Source organism: Nelusetta ayraudi, unplaced genomic scaffold (assembly GCF_046127955.1).
Source record: "Nelusetta ayraudi isolate G7.1 ecotype Tasmania unplaced genomic scaffold, CSIRO-AGI_Nayr_v1 ptg000097l, whole genome shotgun sequence".
NCBI lineage: Eukaryota > Metazoa > Chordata > Actinopteri > Tetraodontiformes > Monacanthidae > Nelusetta > Nelusetta ayraudi.
Window position 1 is genome coordinate 4,354,561 of NW_027466147.1, and position 6,000 is coordinate 4,360,560.

Consider the following 6,000-nt stretch of genomic DNA (forward strand, 5'->3'; position numbering starts at 1 on the left):
AGGAACACCAGTACCATTGGAAGTTGCAAACGTAGGCTATGTCTGCCACAATCAGCAGTGTTGATAGAAGATTATGTAAAGTTCATAAACCATACTTGGCAGTGGTGGGATTTGAACCCACGCCTCCACAGAAACTGGAGCCTTAATCCAGCGCCTTAGACCACTCGGCCACACTACCACATTTTCCCACCTCACTCTAACTCAAACACTATATTTCGAAAAGCAAAGGCCAGCCATTAGTTTACATGGTTTCTTTGCAAAAGTAAATTGTGACAGAAAAAGCAATGGACACCGTAGAAGATTCTTAGCAGAGGATGGTTTCGATCCATCGACCTCTGGGTTATGGGCCCAGCACGCTTCCGCTGCGCCACTCTGCTCTTCTTTATCTTATTAGTCATTGGCTACCACATGCCAACAGAACTTAAACAGACAACAGAAAATTAATATGATATATCAAGAGACTGGGTCACAGGAAAGGGGGAAGGAGCCACATGACTGCAGAATCTGAGTGCAATTTGTGCTGCTTTTTGCCACAATCCAGCAATCAAACTATTTCCCTCATGCAGCATTGAGACACGAAGACTGAATTTAGTTAAGTGCCCACTTGGCAGTGGTGGGGTTTGAACCCACGCCTCCACAGAGACTGGAGCCTTAATCCAGCGCCTTAGACCACTCGGCCACACTACCACATTTTGCAACCTATCTCTAAGTCAAAGAATATTTTTCAAAGAGCAAAGGCCAATCATAAGGTTAGAAGATTTCATTGCGCACTTCAATTGTGGCAGAAAATGCACTAGATACCATAGGAGATTCTTAGCAGAGGATGGTTTCGATCCATCGACCTCTGGGTTATGGGCCCAGCACGCTTCCGCTGCGCCACTCTGCTCTTCTTTTGCTATGCCTTGACATAGACTTATTGTCATTAAAGCTCAACATAAAGAGTCGGCCAACAACGACGACGACGACAAACACCAGTACCATTGGTCACTCTTGGAAGTTGCAAACGTAGATTTTGTCTGACACAATCCAGCAACGGCAGCAGTGTTGATAGAAGAATATGTAAAGTGCATAAACCATACTTGACAGAAAAAGTAGGACATTCTTGGAGATTCTGAGCTTAGCAGAGGATGGTTTCGATCCATCGACCTCCGGGTTATGGGCCCAGCACGCTTCCGCCGCGCCACTCTTCTTTAGCTTAGTCATGACATAGACTCATGGTCATTCCAGGTCAATTCAAAGAGTTTAGACAAGAAGACTGAAATTGTAGCGCACACTTAGCAGTGGTGGAATCTGAACTGAATCTGGACTTCACAGAGATTGGAGGCTTAATCCAGTCAGGTTCCCAGGCTGCATTTTGTGCTCCTGAATCCTTAGCTACATTGGACGCAACTTTGGAGCAAAGTCAAGGATCACCAAAGGAGAGGGAGGGCGAGTGAATGAGCGATGCAGTCTAAAATGTGACCACAAGATGACACACCTTTACACCCTTAAATGTTACATTTGACTGCACATCTGTTTCCTGCCTTCAACAGGAAACCCATCATCGACCTCCCTTTTTCCAAATAAACAAAAATACTCCATGGACCTAACGTCTGCCATTCGTAAAAGATACTGCCAAGACTATGTCACCTCTCATGGTGTTTTCCGTGAGAAACAAAAATATTGGCTGAATGCCAACTTCAGTGCAGCACCAGCGTGTCATGTCACAACTCCAACCAATGTCGCCAACATTAACTTTATGTAAAGAAGAAGGTGAATCGTTTTTGTCCCTCAACTTGATGAGGCTGTTTTACTCCTGTGCCCTCTTTAAGTGTGACGTCACAATGCAATTAAGTATGTCTTCATGCTTCAGTAGGTTAGAGCAGAGTACCTATTAATGTGCTCCTACATTGTTGCGTAACCCCTAATTACTATCAGGGTATAAAATGCTTTCTCTCAATAGTCACCCTCAAAAGTTTAAGTTCAATTCTGCCTTTCTCCTTTCACAGTCGAAGCTCATTATGCTTCTATGGGAAATGTTTTCTTATCCTAAATGTGTTTATGTAGTAGCTTGGGGAAAACGCTGCTATTACGTTTTTTTTTATAAACAGACACCACCCATAATTTTTTTGCATTAACTTACTTTGACAGGACATTTCACACAGACATACATTCACGCACACATTTCAAAAGATACCCATTTACGTCACTAGATGGTGCTGTGGAAAGGCAGAGGATCCAGTGAAGAAGTAGCTGACACAGCGCATGCGCAGCTCACATTAAAACGAGCGTGAACGTCAGCTAAGGTGTGGTGTGTCACTGCGATCCACAGGTAACAGAAACACCTCGCTACACAGTGCTTCCTAGCCTGTGTAACCCTTGCTGCTGGTCCAGATTCCCCCTCGGTCTGGCGCCGGCAACATTTACACACAGTGAAATCATGTGCTCAATAAAAAAGACAGTCTACTGGGAATCTGGGAATTATCGCATTTATAGGATACTCACGAATCAGTACAAACGGGAATTTGTCTTAGGTTCTGCAAACAAATCCCCTACAAAAATAAGAGCACATCCAATCCAGTATTGCACAGGGCCAGATGTTACAGGACTGATATTGTAAACATTGGTGTTGTGAATCCTATGAGCCATCTTTACAGACCTTCAGATGCCATTGCAGCAGAGCCACTGTAACTCTCATTGTAACACTCACACTGTTGCGTGTTGTGGAGTGGAGATAATGAACTGTGAGTTTCTTCACTCTGAGTTTCGGGCGTAGACGACCGCGTCAGACGTCTATAATAGACGTCTATTATTCCCTGCTGAGGAGCGCAGCCTCCTCATTGACAGGATCCTCCACAAAAGGACCCTGCAAGTCCACCACAATCAAACCATCTTCAATCTCATTCCTGCAGAGGGCCACTCTGCAGCTGCAGTGCATGGATTACAATCTAGGATAAGACTGTGATCACTGAAGGATCTGGAATAGGAAACAATATTCTTGGCTTATTTAAAATATGATTGTCATGGCACCAAATACAAGACTCAAGATTATGATAATTAAAACAAACAAATAGAAATTGGTGGCACGGTTCTGGATAGTGGAAATAAAGCCATGAGGTTACAGTGTGTTAAAGGCTGGAATAACACCCAGTCAATATATTTGCATAGGCCTTGGGTTCAGCCATGTTGTTGACAGTGAGGCAGGTGACACGTTTGATGGCACCGTCAGCGCCACAAACTTTTTTAAGTAATTGTTTCTTTCTTGTTTGATTTTCTTTAGATTTAGTGTGTACTACATTATTCCAAACATAAAATTAAATTTAATTAAATAAAACAAACAGCGAGGTCTGCACAGTGCTACATCTCATCCTGATTGTATTTCACGGCCAACTGCTGGGAACTCACTGTTACGACTATTGATGCAACATGAGGCAAGTGTCATGCAATATGAAGAAAGATTTCTACCCAGAAATGCAGAGTGCTCAACATATATATATATATATATATATATATATATATATGTACATGTTGTGATGGTCAGACGACAATATGAATTTACGACACTGCAAACAAAATAAAAAGTCTGTACGTTTGAACACAACGTGTTCTTAATAATAACAAGTTTGTCTAACACACTTTTTTTTTTTTTTTTTTTTTGTTTTTACTTTGGTGTGATGGAGTTTATGCTATTTGTTTTGGCAAACAGCAAATAAATTCAAAGCAAACAAGCAAACCAAAAAGATAAAAAAAAAAAAAAAAACAGAAATCTCTGAATCTGCAGCGTGACGCCAACTGGACGATAATTGAATCAAGACGGCACATCTGTATTTCACACTAAAAATTAGATAGACTAAAAAAAAAAAACTAATTGCATGGAAATGTGACCCGCGCCTTGTATCCGGGGGGAGGTGGGGGGGGCTAATGTGACACATTCATATTTAAAGACAGCGTTTAAAGAGCGCCATCTGTCCCCCACCGCCACCGCACTGCTCACATTTGCACTCAGCCCACTCTCATGATACCTATTAACACAGCGGAGGCCACTAATTGGTTTTGCCGTAACGGATACAGTGAGAGGTGTGACTGTAACAGACAGCGGTGGTATCGCCATGACGACCGCTAATTGGTATCAGGGTGACAGACACAAAGGGAGAGGGGGCACCCAGAGCACAGGCAGTTGCTAAGGAACACTTCCTCAGTGTGTGTGTGTGTGTGTGTGTGTGTGTGTGTGTGTGTGTGTGTGTGCGTGCGTGCGTGCGTGTATGTGTGAGTAAAAGGTTTAAATGCATAAATACAGTATAGAGGGCATGCTGATAAATGAGCTGCGTGCACAAAATATAAATGATAATTGAAAAAAGGCCAGCGACACGTCGCTTGTTCTTTTCTAGTACAAAATACCTGCTGTACTGTCGCACATACACTGAGGTGGCACCATGGTATTTGCATTCCGTGCTTAATTAAAAGTACAGATACATGTGTGAAAAAAAAAAAATACTCTGGCCGACGTGAGAAGTACTGAGAAGTACTGGGATTGTCCAGTGGAAGACCTGTCCCGTTATGAAATGATACTTGACGCACTTTGTCCCGCAATTCGGAGACATTTACACTTTTAATAACAATAATCAATGTTGTTTTTTTTGTATTTTTTTTTTCAATAAAATTTTTAATGTTCGATGTACTGAAAACGTACTGAACAGTGACACTCAAAGCCGAGGTTCTCTAAAATAATCTCCCTCTAAAATGTGATGTATCCAGTTTTATACTGGATACATCACATTTACACGTGTCTTTACACTACACAACAGCATAGTTCAAATAGCACCGCCCCAAGAAATAAAAACTGTGACGATAAGAATCAGTCAACTGCTGTACTTTTAACAGAAGTTGTTTTTAAGTAATGCAAATACTTTTGAACACACAAAAGTAATGAGCAAAAAAGTACATGCATATGTATTTGTGTACAAAGACAGGCGGTAAAAGTAAAAAGTTGACAGAAAAATAAATAGTCAAGTAAAGTACACATACCTGAAAAGTCAACTTAATCACAGTCATGAAGTATGGAAGACTGGTGGATTTGCTGAAGAGCAGCGCTAAAGGCGAAGGTCGTGGCTTTGATAGCACACACACACACGCACGCGCACGCGCTATGCTAGTTCCGGTTGGCCTGTGTTGCGCAGGTCAGAGCTCACAGCCTTCAGAGGCTCCGCAGCTCGCAGCTCTCATTCCTTGTAGATGCATAAGGCCATAGCATGCATATATATATATACCACACATTATCCATTCCATCACAATGACAGAATAAAGAGGAAGTCTTCAACAGTAGCACTTATGTTCCAATGACCTGAAACATAAGAAAAAATAAATTATATATGTATATATACATTTTATTTTTGAGATGATGTTTCGGGTTCTCTGGCCATTTCAATAAAACACATTTTAAATAATTAGCCTCTTTAAAAATGTGTTATTTCATATGAAGTGTTGCTCTTACGTGACGCCTCCATGACACTGTCTGGGCCTGAGGGTGAAGAGAAGAGCGTCCTGGCAACACGACGACCTTGGCGTTTTATTCCTGGCTCAAGATGTTGATCAGTACATCTTTACAATAAGCGGCCCTGGATCTGTGAAAGAGGCTGCCAGAGGAGCCAGTGGTCATTATGAAATAAAAACTTTTTTTAAGAGTTTGACCCAAGTCACATCACTGAGTATGGAGTTCTGATTTCTAATTTGATTCACCATTCAACAATAAAAACAACAACAACACATCATTCAGTTGTCTTGGCAACTTGTTTACATGACTGATACATCCATACAACCTTACATCAATACATCCGTACATCCATACAACCATACAGCCATACAACCATACAACCATACATCCATACATCCATACAACCATACATCCATACAACCATACAACCATACAACCATACATCCATACATCCATACATCCATACACCCGTACATCCATACACCCATACATCCATACATCCATACATCCATACAACCATACGACCATAC

At 41.6% G+C, this 6,000-nt stretch overlaps 4 non-coding genes across 4 annotated transcripts; all 4 read right to left on the reverse strand.

Annotated features, from left to right (window-relative positions):
* Nucleotides 1-96: 96 nt before the first annotated feature.
* Nucleotides 97-178, reverse strand: trnal-aag (transfer RNA leucine (anticodon AAG)). The gene has a single exon. It is a non-coding gene; the product is annotated as a tRNA-Leu (tRNA).
* Nucleotides 179-305: 127 nt separating this feature from the next.
* Nucleotides 306-377, reverse strand: trnam-cau (transfer RNA methionine (anticodon CAU)). Its single transcript has one exon. It is a non-coding gene; the product is annotated as a tRNA-Met (tRNA).
* Nucleotides 378-605: 228 nt separating this feature from the next.
* trnal-aag (transfer RNA leucine (anticodon AAG)) lies at nucleotides 606-687 on the reverse strand. The gene has a single exon. It is a non-coding gene; the product is annotated as a tRNA-Leu (tRNA).
* A 127-nt stretch (nucleotides 688-814) lies between these two features.
* Nucleotides 815-886, reverse strand: trnam-cau (transfer RNA methionine (anticodon CAU)). Its single transcript has one exon. It is a non-coding gene; the product is annotated as a tRNA-Met (tRNA).
* Nucleotides 887-6,000: the final 5,114 nt, after the last annotated feature.